The sequence below is a fragment of the Toxorhynchites rutilus genome, chromosome 1 (genome assembly GCF_029784135.1).
Source record: "Toxorhynchites rutilus septentrionalis strain SRP chromosome 1, ASM2978413v1, whole genome shotgun sequence".
In the NCBI taxonomy this organism is placed as follows: domain Eukaryota; kingdom Metazoa; phylum Arthropoda; class Insecta; order Diptera; family Culicidae; genus Toxorhynchites; species Toxorhynchites rutilus.
The window spans coordinates 108,126,753-108,143,628 of NC_073744.1; the positions used below are offsets into that span (position 1 = coordinate 108,126,753).

Here is a 16,876-nt window from a genome sequence, read left to right on the forward strand (position 1 = left end):
AGGCGTTATCTAAACGCCCTAACTGCATCGTTTTGATTGGCCCGATTTACGGTTTCCCTAACACAGCCATCAAAACCAAGCAGCCTTGGGGAAATCGGCATTGCAAATACATGAAAGTAGGGGGACTTTTGTTCTCATCGAAAAATGTTCCCTAACACAGACTTTAAAACCAAGCAGCGAAATCGGCATTGCAAGCACACGAAAGAGCCTAGAGGCGAGTGAACTGAAAAGTTTAATCCCTCTTAAAGCCAAAAAGAAGAAAAAGAACACACGAAAGTAGGGGGAGCTTTTGTTCCCACCGAAATGTGTTCCCTAATAGAGATTTCTAAACCAAGGTGCCTGGAGAAATCGGTATTTCAAATTCATGCAAGTCGGGGGTATTTTTGTTCCGACTGGAATGTGTTTCCCTAACACAGACTTCAAATCCATGAAACGTGGGGAAATTGGCATTGCGAATTCATACAAATCGGGGGTATTTTTGTTCCGATTGAAATGTGTTTCCCTAACACAGACTTCAAAACCGTGGTTTCTGGGGAAATCGGCTCTGCAAATAAATGCAAACTGCGAGTACTTTTGTCCTCGCTTGCCTTTGTGCAGAGTGGAATATGTCTGTCCTAACATGATCTTCTAAACTTAGGAACCTGGGAAAATCGTGCAGCCACTAGAAGCGAATGAACTTCCCAGTTTCAAGCAAATTCGAGATTCGAGAAGTATGTACACTTTTGGGATGTAAACTTCAGTGGGAAATGTAAAATAAAATAATCGTTTGATAATTTTTTTTTGTCTTTATTGGAAAGATTTTCAGCCTTAGGCTGGTTCATCAAACGTTTGATAATTCTTCCGTACATATATTTTGTTCTAGTCATCATACCAAACGTAAAAGGTCCGTCATTAAATTTACTTGTAACGAAGAACAATCAATCACAATAAATGAATTGACTTTACACGGCATTTGTTAATTTTTTTCACTCACAGAGCAAATATATTGAACTCAATTGAATTTGGAAACTGTTTCATTCAATCAAGAATTTAATCAATACAAACGAATGATTGCTCAGCTAAGGTAGTTCCACGTGAACCTTGCGGTTATATCATAGATATAACCCACTATTTTTTTTCATTTTTATTTACTTTGTTTGCGGAGACTACAAATCTTACAATTCATTCGTCTTAAGGTACGGTAATGTGCTCAATAGTGAAATATATGATAATGAACGAGCTGATGACCACCTGTACATTCCCTATCACAGCCATCATTTTGATTGTACGATATGTGTATACGCCGAAAGATGCCCGACGTTGAACATTTAATAAGTACAAAGCCTTCAGAAAAAAATCAAGAATCAAGTTTGTAAAAAAAACACGCAAAAACACAACACCAAAGGTTCTTTTCAGAACCCCCAACATGTTCATAAAGAGTAAACAGTAAACTAATCCATTTTTCAGGTAGATAGGTAGGAATTCACGTAGAAGAAGAAAATAAAACAATATATTTAAAATATATATTTAGCAAAAGCTGTCCCCTTTGTATAGTCCTACGTCACTCCGGTTATGTCACCGACATTACCCACCCGTCTTTTTCACATTCCTCGTCAGGACACCCTCGTTAGTTGGCAGCGCATGTGGAGTGAAGATGAGTTTGGTCGTTGGTTACACACGATTATCCCTAAGGTTTCGACGAGTGCTTGGTTTAAGGGATTGAATGTAGGTCGTGATTTCATTCGCGTGATATCTCGGCTCATGTCCAATCACTACAACCTAAACGCGCATCTCTATCGCATTGGGCTCGCAGCAAACAATCTTTGTGATTGTGGCGATGGCTACCACGACATCGAGCATGTTGTCTGGTCGTGTATCCGGTTCCATGCTGCTCGCTCTCAGCTCTCTAGAGCACTGAGAGCACAAGGCAGACAATCGGATATCCCCGTCCGGGATATCTTAGGTAGTCGTGATCCTGATCTTCTGCTTCATCTATACCTGTTCCTCAGAAACGCCGATGTAACGTTTAATGATGTTTCCTTCGTTGTGTCCCTGTTTCATATCCCTTCTATCCGATCTATAAAAGTTTACTTAGTCGCGGCAATACATACACACACTCTTTACAGATACACGGGCCAAAGGCTGTGCAGTCCACTGATGATTCAACAAGAGCCAAAGGTTGTACCGCTCATGACAACTCTACACGAACTGATGATTGCGCCGGCTAGTGACCATTCTATCCTGGATTCCTCGAGTCGAGAAGACGCACCACGCTAGATATGGGGTACATACTAGGGGGGCGTTGCTGATTAATGGTCAGCTGCATCCCAATAGGAAGTATCCCGTGTCGGGCACACGTACAGAGCATTGGAGACAGCAACATCCCAATTACGAGAACACTTGTAATACTAACCTCGAGCCAACCGCGAGTAATCGGTTACATATTACTAACATAGATAATAAGAAAAATTGTATTGAACTCCCGGCCCCGTGAGGCTAACGCCATATGAGCCTTTATAAAAATATATATTTTGGAAAAAAAAAAGAATTCAACAATTAGAGAACTGCAGAATTAAAGAACTAAAGCATGAACGAAACCAAGAATAAAGGAACCAAAGTATCAAAGAATTAAGGAATCAAACAATTAAAGATCTAACGAGCCTCCGTTCTGTTGAGCACGAAAACTACTCAACACTTTATGTACCCTATACACGCGCCGGAGAACTACAGCATCCACCTAGCGGAACACGAGACGCTTCCCCTTCTTTTTTTACTTTCAACACCCCTGGCTGGTTCGGCACTCCGCTTATATCCCCAGAACATATACACGAACACACACAAGTGACACATACCAGATCGGGTCACCTCCCTCGCACACCCACACAACCAGAAGGCATTCACTGGATATCTGTATGTACAGCATGACACAACGTACGATCAAAAATTATACACACCCACACACCAGAACAGGCCTACCACGTAACAAATAAACAAATCTACAGGTCAAGAAACAAATCCATATGACAACAATCACACGAGCAACAAATAAAAACAGAGAACAGTAAAACATACAACCACACTACCAGGGGATAGTAACTTCAAGCAAAAAAATGGGACCGATTCGAGATTGCTTTTATGTAAACAGTGAACTTTTTTTACACTCTAAAAATTGCTCCGACTTGCACTGACAACTGAATGATATTGTCAATTTGTGCGAGGTGCCTCAAAACAGCTGGGAATAAATATTGTTTATATACAGTAAGTTACATTTAATGCGACGTTTATATTATTGGACAGACCTGTAATGTGACACGTTTAATTGGACATTTTTGTAAACATCGAGTTCGGGGCCCAAATTATGGCGCCACATTAAAGTTGCCACCAGACGTAGACACTGTACCACTCACATCGCCAATGTTCAATTACAGACCAAAATCGCCTCCAAAGCGACACTGATTGGTGCCTCGGCATGTCGTATTAAATTTAAATTACTGTATTATATTGTTATTTATGTTCGCATCATAGGCAACGCACACATTTATTTTCCACTTGCAACAGTTCTCACGATGATTGGATGGTTGAATATACGACTTATACATGCATCTAGTACGACTATTGTCATGCGTATATACAATTTACTACAGACAATCAAAAAACGAATGGCGGAAAACGTTCTTGATAATTATAATAATTGTTATAGATTTTTGTAAATACATGTATATTTGGAATATTATTTAAAAATTATTTTTAAGTCCGAATATTTCCGGTTTCAAGAAAAGTGAAAGTTAAAGTTGCTTTTTTTATTTTTAACTTTTAAGAACGAAAGATTATCTGTTTGCCGGTCTTTTGCGTTCTGATAAACATAGTGACAAATATAAATTAGTTCCATTTCGTCATTCAATTGCACTTAACTCAAAACTGTAAACATGAGATTATGAACTTGACAAACCAAGTTGCCAAGTATGCCAACCCAGCAAACATTAAATCGTATATAGAGCATCGAATATCTGATATTTTGGGTGGTATTCGATGCGCCCAAAGAGCATGTACAGTAAGTTACATCTAATCCTCGACATTCCGAGGCACTACTCAGTGTCGCATTAGAGGTGATTGGCCTGTAATCGGACATTCACGATGATAGTGGTACAATGTCGACATCTGGTGGCAACTTTCAATCTGGGGCCATACTTTGGGTACCAAACTCGATGTTTACAAAATATCCAATTAGAGATGAAAATGTCCAATTATTTGTGTCCCACTACTGTACATGCAAGGTTATTAGGCAATACCTAATAACATAATAAGTCTGTTGTCATACGAATATACGATTCATCACTGCCATAAAAAAATGGCGGAAAATATTAAAGTAAAATGTTCGGCCTGGGGAATCACCATTTTTGTATGTATATAGAACCTTTATAAACATTTATGTTTGTACAAAAAGGAATTAATCAATTGACTTTTAGGGATATAAATGTTTGATATGAGTAGTGTCGACGGTTGTAAAAATGCTCCGATGGGATTTGAACTCCGGTTGTTTGGATTATCAAGCCGCAGCTATCTCGTATGGCTATCTGAAATATGATTTTAGGGCAATTAAAGATCTTACATATGATACGAAAGAGTTGCAATCGGATACGTCATTACTGTTTGTTTATTGTGCTTTAGTGGAAATATCGCAAAATAGAAATGGTTAAATAAAGTTCAGTACTACATGTTTTGAGTAATCAAATAACATGAAGTAAAAAATTTCATTCATATTTTAACAATTTAAAATTGCCTTCGGGCCTGCCCAGCAAACATTAAATCGTAAAAGATTCGAGGGGTTGTATCCGAGATACGACCGCTTAGAACATAGGACTACGCAATCTTTTTTCATTTGAAATTTGATGGTTTATCATTTCGAATATTATTTGCGAATACGTCGAAATTCAATAAATAACTCTTTAGTAAAAAGTTCCGGGGACTTTGAAAAGGTTTAATGGCTTACGTAGTTTTGTAGAATCATTTCGAGAAGCAACGATCATTTTTTGCCTTTGCGAGAACAATACACTAATTGGTCACATGTCGCAATTTGTTTCTTTATATCAATGCACGCATTGCACTGAATATTAACGAGAGGCATCTTCCGTGCATCGCCATCAAATACGAATGAACTGTCTGAGTTTCAAGTGTCTATAATTCAAAAGAAAAAGAAAAAGTGCATCGTCATTCAAAAAGCATCAAACACGCACACAGTTGCAGTGCTAAAAACGAAACATCGCGAGAATGACCGTTTATGAAAAATCGTTTCTTGACTCTCGGTCAAAATCGTCAACAAAGTTTCTCTAAGTTTCTATATTTCGCGCAACGAAAACGAGCAACACACAAAAAACCATACATCGATGTTTAGAAGCGACCTATAATCATTTGCACTCTTCTCTTCTTTCGCCTTCTTTGCCATGACTTGGATGGTTGTGTTAATTGCAATGCCAGATGCACTTCAGTGAAATATTCGCTAGCGCTCACAGCTTGAGGGGAAACATTAAACACAAAACGAGCAGAATAAGCGACCTTTGTTGTTTCGGGCACAGAAAGATTCTGAGAGTTTTCGTCAGAGGAGATGCAATACTTATACGCTAGCGACAGCTTACTTATTATGCAATGGTGGAGTTTACTTCGCAAATTTTCTCTTTCCGCTATCCCCATTCGTTGTTTCTGTTCTAGCGGCTGCATAAGATACCCGATATTGACAGCTCTGTTCGGGAAAGCACACAAACGGACAGAACAAATGTATGGGAAAATGGGAATGCTTCCAATTTTCATCAATTCAAACCATATACAGACTATGGGAATGTGATGTATAGCATATCAAACAAAAAATCTAAGAAAATTTCCAATTTGATTGGTATGTAAATCGTTTAAATCCGTTCGTAGAAAAAAATAGTTATTAACGTTAACTTTTTTTCATAAAAACGTGACCTGTTTTCTGATTTGGCACCCTTATTGTAAGACGTAGTCCTATGTCAAAAATCTAAAATTGGAGGCGATATACATACATCCAAGACACATTACTTGTATGATGTGTATAACTGGCATATGCATATGAAATTGGAGGCCATATACATGTATATGGGTTATATGATGTAATATAAACGATAATTATACGATTTAAGTTTTTCTAGGATGTATGCATATCGCCTCCACGTTTGCATGTATGGGTTGGCAGGCGCATCATATACACGCAATTTATATTAATCATACTTGCATGTTTGTGAATATAATCTTCAAAATGAAATCATTACACTAAACCTTCGTTTCAAACAACTTATGCAGTAACCAAATCACGCAATAAACATCAATAATTGCTGGGAATCTCTTATCAATATTTGTTCAAATTCAAAAAGGTGCTTAACTCCAGATTTGTTGACATTTTTTATGCATTCAATTAAATCGTACGATAAATCATATATAAACATAAACATTCCCACCTTTCATCCTTCATTAAACACCTCGTAGTAGAAATCTGTCAGTATGCATACACTCACAAACGAAACATAGTGGAAAAAAATATATTCGTCGATGTAAACAAGCGGTGAAAAAGGAGACACTTTTCGACGAATGATTTGTATGAAGTTCCACTGCCGTGACACCACCCTGAACACCTTGAATGGAAATGACGAGTCCAGTTCGTCATAAACTTTCCTGCACAAATCGACAATAACGAGCCGCACTCGCCAGAAACTATTGAGGTTTGATGCTTTTTTTAAAGCAGCATCTGTAAGTCGTATCGAGTCTATTGCTTTGCTATTCTTGTGTGCATGCTTCTAGCTACCGTTATAATGCAAACTGTATAAATCCACGCCGCCATGCAGTGTTGACTGAAAACAAACCATCGTTCTAGGGGTCAATGAAGAACACGCTCCCCATTCTACACTGATGCAAAACCCGCTGCATGCGTCGAAACCAGCCTCCATGCCAAGAATACATGTGTTCCTCTCTGCTCTCTGCAGTACACAGTACAACATAAGCCATCAAAACAGTAGACTCGAGAGACAGAGACATAAGCGCACATGTAGTTCGATAAAAAGAAGAGACACAAATACAGATACTACTTAGCTTAAAAAGTGTTGTGGCCAATTCAACACCAATTGCCGATATGTGTGAACCCAGCTGTCCATCGCATCTTCCGCCTCCCACAGCATCTTGCTGCTCTCGTACTAGTAGAGTTTTTCGGTGATGCTCTCAAAACTCAATTACAAGAACTCTCAAGTTCACACGCACACCGCTTAGACCTACATTCGCTGTGTTGGTGACTAAAAAGCGAAAATTTCGTTTTGCTCTCTGTAGCTCTCTGAGCTGAAATACACAAACACACCGAAACTGGGCCAGCGATGAGGAAGTATTTTCTCAACTAAAAAGCATATCCATTTCGTAGCCAAAATTCACGGATCCTCCAAACCGAATGATTCCATTTCACTAAATCGCGACAGGATATCATATTGGCCATAAAAATGCCAACTTTCACGCACAAAAAACAGATTCAATCGCCACAATCCGTAACAAAACAAGGAGCACAAAAACACACGTCTGTCGCGAACCGATGCACCACTGATATCTTCAACAGTGCCAAACCACAGAGAGACGAAAAAAAAGAACCTTCAATATATTCTTACCACCAGGGACGAGGAATCAGTAGGTAAGCTTCTCCAAATTAATAAACTCATTGACAACACACCTGTAGAGATTATCTTCCACCCCACCTTAAACCAACGCAAATGTGTGGTTACATGCAGAGACGTGATTAATATAACCGAAACCGAATTGCTGAAAGAGCTTTCCGATCAGAAAATGATCGATGTCAAGCGAATCACCAGAAAGGAAGGAGAAGAAATTATCTCCACAGCTACACTAATCATAACGCTTCGTGGAACCGTTGTTCCCGAATTCATTTATTTCGGTTTCATTCGCGCTGGGACTCGGAATTACTATCCGAATCCAATGCAGTGCTCCAAATGTTTTAATTTCGGACACACCAGCAAAAGATGCAAGCGTGAAAATCTGCTTTGCAGAAATTGCAGCAATGAACACCCCAAAGATTTCAATTTTAAATTGTGTAATACCCCAGCACTATGCATTAATTGCCAAGGGAACCACTCCTCTTCCAGCAGGAAGTGCCCCGTATGGCTAAAAGAAAATGAAATCACAAAAATAAGAATCGATCGTGGTATCTCTTACAAAGAAGCAAAAACCATTTCCAACACCCAAAATGGTCCATCTTTTTCGAGCGTCTTGCAAGACAGGCTCAACATTCGGGAACCAGTAGCTGGCTGCAAGTGCAAATGCAGCTGCGCCTCGGCCGTTTCGGCCGCTTCTAGTCGCGAAAGCACCCCCTCAATTCATAGACACAACCATGACAGAATCGTCTACTGAAAGTTCAACAACCGAATCCGATAGTGAATCGGTAATTTCTATGGATACCTCTGAAGGCCCGAAAAAAAACAAAAGAAACATTTCGAAAGGTTCATCCTCAGATTCAGATCCAAAATCTGAAGATGAAACCCAAACTAACAAAGACAAGAAAAGAACAAAAAGACGGGTGGGTAATGTCGGGGACATAACCGGAGTGACGTAGGACTATACAAAAGGCTTTTGCTAAATATATATTTTAAATATATTGTTTTATTTTCTTCTGCTACGTGAATACCTACCTATCTACCTGAAAAATGGATTAGTTTACTGTTTACTCTTCATGAACATGTTGGGGGTTCTGAAAAGAACCATTGGTGTTTTTTTTTGGCGTTTTTTTTACAAACTTTCTCAATTTTTTCTCGCTGTCTTATAGTTAATTCTTGTTTTTTTTTCCGAAGGCTTTGTACTCATTAAATGTTCAACGCCGGGCATCTTTCGGCGTATGCACATATCGTACAATCAAAATGATGGCTGTGATAGGGGATGCATAGGTGGTCATCAGCTCATTCACTATCATATATTTCACTATTGAGCACATTACCGTACCTTAAACTGTTTCCGTGTTTCGGAGACGAATGAATTGTAAGATTTGTAGTTTCCGCAAACAAAGTAAATAAAAATGAAAATGAACTGAGGTTTTGGAGACGAACTCTACGATCTGTCGAGAAATAAACGAGCTATAAGCGTTCTGAAAAACCAACAGTAAATACATGGACGAATGACCTTCGGATTAAAGCCCTTTAAAATAAGAACAGAGCAGCAGGACATACATAGAGGCGAATGAACTGCAAAGTTCAAAGCCTCTTAAAAACAAAGAAAGAAGAATAAGGAAATACATAGCTCATCATGTTGCTCCTTAGTTATTTTTCTATACAATGCAGATGTAACGTCATTCATTTTTCAACATCAGTTATCAACCAAAGAAAGCAGTTCTTGCTACCGAGAAAATTCGTTAATGCCATCCTGCATACAATGTGTTGTAATTTGAAGCCATTTTTAATTCGGAAACCATGCATGGGTTTGTGAAAACTGAATGATCAATTTAAAAGACCCCAACCACCAAATAGTTCAAGAACAAGATAAACAAAATAAATCAGTTTATATTATATGTCATATTATGTCTCTTTAGAATGCATTGGTATTGTGAAAAACTTTCAATAACTCTTCTTTGAAAGGTTTAATGGCCCTGAAAAGCGCCGTGTTTTACGGTGGCTGGTTTTGCCACCAAAGCAGTCTGTATAAACGAACTTTTTCCTTCTTCTACCTGCTTCCGTTTTGCGATTGCGTTTGCCACTCGCTGAAACTAGTTGTTGTCACCGAACCGAATGTGCTCTGTTCTGTTCGGTTTTGCGGTTTTTTTTTATTGAGCAGCTTTGCAAGCCAACTCGAGCACTCCGGCGGCCGAAATTCTATAACCACTATTAGGTATACTGGTGCTCCGGCACCAATCCGTTGATGCGATGTGATGTGAAACGATGCCACACAACCAAACTGATTTACGGTTTGAAAGAGAATGATATATGTTTCAGCGGATCCGCGCCTTTTGTACTCTAGCGGTACACACTCACAGGATAGAGACAAATCAGCAGACTAAGCCAAAGGGGCGAGTCCAACGAGACGAACGAAAGAGCGTTAAAAGGCAGCGATGGGAAAAAAATACATCATACTGATTTTAACCTCCGACCGAGAAGGTCACGTTTTTTTCAGCTCGGCAGTTTGGCGTTTTGGACAGCGGACTAGGACGTCTCCCCCTGGCGATTCCGAAGGAGTTAACTTTAATTATTTTTAAGTGGCAGCAGAAGGAGAAGCAGATAGCAACGGCTAGTTTCGACCGTTAGGAGCGGGCGCTTGCCGGCAAACCGGAAAAGCGCGCGCTTTTGCGGCGTCACCGACGCCACGCCCCCTTTTTCCTTTGGGCAGTGGTGCCAGTTTCTCTTCTAGTATCGTAGTGATTTTTAACATAAACAAAAAACTAAAAAAAAAACACGCATTACGGACGGTGAAGTGACTGAAGGAAAACAAATTCAAAAGTTTAAAATTGTTCGCGGTTATTGGTGGTTTTTGTAAGAGCTCTATAAAAAAAGTGACAGTGTTTTTCTAGATAATATCCCAAAGTGAAAAGCCCTCATAAGTGTTCTCTCCTTTAAATAATAAATCGATCTGTCGGCTATACCTAGGGGGTAGCCGACAACAGCATGGCTTCCAGTAGCTCCGGGCCTCCGGGAGGCCGGGCTACAAATTTGTACGAGGGTAAACCTACCCAACGTACTGCTCCAAGGTGGGCCGACCCACTGAACGGCAACCTTCAGATCCTGTTACTTCGTGCCACAGGAGAGAACGCGATCCCGACTAACCCGTTCGTCGTGAGTAAGACGATCGCCAACGCTGTAGGAAAGAAATACTACACAGCGTGACCGCAATGGGACGACAAAAAGAGGACGCAGTATATCCTTACGGCCAAGGACGAGGATATAATTGGTAAGCTCCTTTTAATCAACAAATTGATCGATGAAACCCCTATCGAAGTAATTTACCACCCTACTCTAAATCAACGTAAATGCGTTGTTACTTGCCGTGATGTAATTGACATCAAAGAATCCGAACTGGTGACAGAGCTTTCCGATCAAGGTGTGATCGATGTCAAGCGAATCACCAGGAAGGAGAATAACATTGTTATCCCAACCGCTACTCTTATTTTGACAATTCGTGGAACTGTTGTTCCCGATTTTATTAACTTCGGATTTATTCGGGCTGGGACTAGAAATTTCTATCCCAACCCAATGCAATGTTTCAAATGCTATAAATTTGGACATACGAGCAAGCGATGCAAACGCGAGAACCCGCTTTGCCGAAATTGTGGACAGGAACATCCAGAACAAAAGGATGGAATTAAAACCTGCAATGCTTCAGCATTTTGCTTGAATTGCCAAGGGGACCATTCCTATTCGAATAGGAAATGCCCCGTATGGCAAACTGAGAACAACATCACAAAAATAAGAATCGAATATGGTATCTCCTACAAAGAGGCGAAAGAAAGATACAACGGTCAAAATAATGGACCAACTTTTGCAAGTGTTCTGCAAGACAGACTCTCCAACTTGCAAAAACCAACACCCAGCTGCAACTGCAAATGCAACTGCGCCTCGGCCGCTTCGGCCTCTTCTAGCCGCGAAAGCACTCCCCCAATTGACACTACAATCGATACTTCTATGACAGAGTCGACAACCGACAGCTCAACAACGGAATCCGAATCCGAATCAGTCATTTCAATGGACACTTCTGATGTTCCAAACAAAAATAAAAATAAACGGAAAATGGCGAAAGGATCATCTTCTGATTCAGATCAAAAATCCGAAGATGAAATCCAAAATAACAAGGACAAGAAAAGAACAAAAAACGAACAAAGAACTACACCACCAACAAATAACAACACAACACCAACAAAAAACAACAACAACAACACACATCAAACAAAAAACAACAATAACAACAACAGCAACGCACATTCAACAAAAAACAACACAAACACAACAAACACTCCAAAGACTTCTACACCAAACAAAAATAACACCAATACCTCAAAGAAAGCTTCTCTTTCCAAGGGTAAAGGACCATCGAACTAATTCTCTTTGAATAGTTCAAACATACACACAATTAAGACTTAGGAATTAGAGTTAAAAACACCAACACATTCACTCCAACACAGAAATTCGGGATACAATGGAACATCAGAAGTATCCGACGAAATATTCTAGAATTGAAAATGCTTATTTCAAACTCTAATCCCACAGTCATAGCCCTTCAAGAAACTATGACTCCAAACAACTTCGATAAAAATTTTATTTCAAAGTACATCACATACTTTAAAGAGGGTCCCAACCCCTCAAAAAACGGAGTTGCAATCGCAATCAAAGATGGCACTCCACATGATCTTCTTCCCATTACCACTGATCTTCAGGCAGTGGTAGTGCGCATTAAACACCCCTTTCCAATCACCGTCGTTAGCATCTACATCACTAATGATTCCGATCCGAACACTCTACGCGGACAACTGGACCATCTGTTCGCCCAACTTCCCGCCCCAATCATGCTTATGGGTGATTTCAACGCCCACTCATACGCCTGGGGAGGTGCATACCTCGATCGAAAAGGATCCATCATTGAGGATTTCATATCCGACCATTCTCTTCTCCTTCTTAACAACGGCCAACACACCAGAACCCATTATTCTGGTACTACTTCAGCCATCGATCTCACTATAGTATCAGACAAACTATCTTCAAAACTTTCTTGGAACATCCACGATGATACTTGCGGAAGCGATCATTTTCCAATCTTCACCTCCTTCGGCCAAACTTCTCCAGAGTTTTCAACAAGGCCAAGATGGAAATTTGAATACGCTGACTGGGCTGGCTATCAGTTTGACATTGAAAACCGCCTCTCCGCTAAACGAGATTGGACAGCTGAGGAATTCTCCAAAGTTGTCCTAGAAGTTGCAATGGTGCACATCCCCAGAACCAGTGGCATCCCTGGCAGAAAATGTGTCCCATGGTGGTCACCTGAGCTGAAGGCAGCGATCAAAGGTCGACGTAAGGCCCTACGCAAATTAAGAAAGGCCCATTCGGACAGCCCACTGAGACCCACTCTGCTTGCAGAGTTCCAAAGGGCTCGCAAAGAAGCTAAGACTGCTATCAACACAGCCAAGCACAACAGTTGGGTTAAATTCGTCAACGAAATTAATCCCAACGCGTCAACAAAGGAGTTATGGAGTAAGATTGGCAGGCTTCATGGAAAGAAAAGAAGCAAAGAATATAATCTTCTAATTAACGGTCAATACACCAATGACCGGAAAATCATCGCCGAGGCGTTTGGAGATTTCTTTGCTTCCGCCTCCTCCAATCAAAACTACGACCAAACCTTTCTAACCCACAAAACGGAATGCGAAAGAATTCCCATCGATTTTCATACCGATGTGGAATTTGACTTCAACAAAAACCTCTCCCTCAAAGAGCTCGATTGGGTACTGAACAAAGTCAAACAAGGATCCACAGGACCTGATGACATCAGCTACCCTATGCTTAAGAATCTACCCCATCTCGGGAAAAAAGCACTTCTGAAGCTCCTCAACAAAGTCTGGGACAGTGGAACCCTCCCCAGTTGCTGGAAAGAGGGTTTAATGATCTGTATCCCGAAACCAGACATGAACAATCATCTTCTTGACAATTTCCGCCCCATCACTCTCCTAAGTTGTGTTGGGAAAGTCATGGAAAAAATGGTCAATCGACGCTTAACGACTTTTCTAGAGTCAAATAAGCTGATTGATCCCAGACAATTCGCCTTCCGTGCGGGAAAAGGTACAGAAGATTGCCTTGTAGCAATCGAAAAAATCCTAGACGACGCAACTGAAAAATTACACCACATTGATATTGTTTCCCTGGATTTATCCAAGGCCTTCGATCGGGCATGGAGGTACCCAGTGCTGAAAAGCCTTTTCGACTGGGGGATTCGTGGGAGATTAGGTCTCTTCATTAAAAGTTTTCTAGAAAACCGGTCTTTCAAAACCGTTATTAACAACCACCAATCTTCTCTAAAAATCCCAGAAAACGGCTTCCCACAAGGCTCAGCACTTTCGCCAACCCTCTTCAACATTGCCATGCAATCTCTATTCGAGATTATCCCGGACCATATAAAGGTCATAGTCTATGCAGATGACATCACTCTTATCTCTACGAGCTGCTTCGGCTTAATTCAGAGAAAGAGGCTTCAAAAAACCTTAGACTCCATCCAAAACTGGGCTCTAAAAACAGGTTTCAAAATTTCCCCGGAGAAATCCAAACACATACATATCGGAAAAGCTCTCAGAAGGAGAACCTATCTTCAGCTCAACAAAATCTCGATCCCTACAATGAGGACATTGAAAATACTAGGGGTCACTTTCGACAAGAAACTCAACTTCCTATCACATTCTCAAAAGACCAAAATAGCCACCAGAAAGAAACTGAACATCATCAAGGCTATCGCAGGCAACCTAGCCTCTGGTCATAGAAAGACGCTGCTAAATGTTGTAAATGTTTGGTTGGTCCCACAAATCCTTTACGGAATAGGCACCTTCAGCCGTGGAGGGGACAAGGTGTTGAACACCATTCAACCAATTTACAATAAAGCAATTAGGCTCGCAATTGGCGCTTTTCCCACCAGTCCTACTCTTGCTGTAATGGCAGAAAGTGGGCAACTTCCCTTCACCCACCTGGTAACAAAAGCCATCACCAATAAAGCCATCCGTCACTTGTCACTCCCCGAAAGCGACAACAATGTCCCATTAATACATAGGGCTAAAACATGGTTCAAAAATCTCACGAACAAAGATCTTCCCGATATATGTGAACGTTCATCTGCGACGGGAAGAAATTGGAACGTCAAACCGCCGAACATTAACCTTGAACTTCTCAAGGCAGTTCGGGCGGGAGACCCTTCTCCAAAAGTCAAAGCCTGCTTCAATAACCTCGTTGCATCCAATTTTCAAATCAACCACCAGGTATACACAGATGGTTCAGTCAGTGCCGATGGAGTTGGATGTGGAATCTTTGAGAGTAGATACACTGGTAGCTTTTCTCTTCCACCGCAATGCTCCATCTTCAGTGCGGAAGCTTTCGCCCTTTTAATAGCTACCCAAGAATGCACCCATGAGTTTCTTCCTACCACAATATTCTCAGACTCAGCTAGCTGTCTCCACGATCTTCTAAGTGGAAACAGCAAACACCCATGGATTAAGCAAACAGAAGAGGCTGCTTCAAATAAAAACATCTCCTTCTGCTGGGTTCCTGGTCACTCAGGAATCCGCGGAAAAACAGCCGCCGACATACTGGCCGGCAAGGGCAGCAAAATAGAACCCCCAGACATGCCCTGTCCTCCATCTGACATTGTCCGCTGGGTAAAACAGCAAGTCCGTGAAAGCTGGGACATAGGTTGGATAAACAGCCGTCCCACCCATCTTCTTCAAATTAAAAATTCCACTCTTCCTTGGGAGGACCGTCTCAATAGTAAGGAAAGGCAAGTCCTTACCCGTCTTCGAATTGGGCACACTAACTTCACCCACTCACACTTGTTCTGCAGAGCCGAAAAACCCCAATGTGCTTGCAACGAAGCTCCGGTTTCCGTTAGCCATCTTTTACTTGAATGTCAACATACCAAAGATGCTCGAGTCCGACACAACATAGGTCAGAGTCTCCGAGATATCCTCAGTAGAGACGAGACCCAAGAAACCAATTTAATTGCGTTTCTGAAAGAAACCGACTTCTTTGGTAAAATCTAAATAGAAATACTAAATACCTTGGAAATTGCTTAGTAAAGTTCGCCACTTCACAGTCATGTATGCGTGTTTATGTGTGTATACACATGTATGTACGGGTCGGAAGGAAGGAATTCATACATGTATATTCACGCATTCAATAATAATAAATAACAAATAATATAATATATACTTCCATACTCACATCTATCTTCTATTCATTACATTATAATTTAATCAACTTCCTATTCCTACAGCCAAACTCACCAAGGACAAATTCATTAAATAAACCTCTCCATTTTTCGGCTCTACTATATACCATTAAATTCAAAACCACTATATTTTATTATCTATTCAAACTGTATTTCATTTCATTTCACCCCACCCCACACCCACTCCTCCCCTCTTTCCTTCCCATACCACTCCCACCCCCTCCCACTCCTCTAATCCCACCCAAATCCTTTCCACTCCTTTCCTTCCTATCCTCCTGAGAAGGGCCGTTTTGTTTTTTGGCTTTGGAACACGCCTATCGCTGGGTCACTTGTGCTTCGTTAATGCTTTGGTCCTCGGATCAGTAAATTTTTACTTTTCTTTACAGCATATATTAAATATCTTATGAAGCATAGGATCCCTTCCTACCTTCTTCTTTAACCGAGAGTCGAGCGGACAGATCTGATGAGTGATTTTTTTGGTTTCCCTTTCGCCAGTCCCCTCTGGGCTGGTTTTATTGTGGCTCTTCACTGGGCTAGAGGCGAATGAACTGCAAAGTTTAAAGCCTCTTAAAAACAGGAAGTGGGTTATATTTATGGTATAACCGCAAGGGTGACGTAGGACTATCGTTGATTTAGAGATCATTTGTTTGAAGTTGAATCTAAATCCATCCTGAATGAATGAATAAATAAATATTTGGGTGACTTCAAAAACGAGAGTGTTACGTTGGAGACTCAAGGTTTTATGCATTCAATATTGGATACAAAAAACCTTGTTCTGAAGAATAATCTTCAGAAGCTTTCCTGCTAACTGCACTTGATTGACAAATCACAAAACCAAATGTATGTGGTCGCAGTATTATATGGATAGAAAACATTAAAATAAACTCGCTTGAATATAATTTTCAATTCTAAGGGGAACTGGCAGATTATTTTTCAGCAACGATCA

At 40.6% G+C, this 16,876-nt stretch overlaps 1 protein-coding gene across 1 annotated transcript in view; it reads right to left on the bottom strand.

Moving 5' to 3' along the window:
• Positions 1-16,876, bottom strand: part of LOC129763622 (uncharacterized) — a 257,711-nt gene that overhangs the window by 92,381 nt on the left and 148,454 nt on the right. The gene's annotated exons all lie outside the window — the stretch shown is intronic.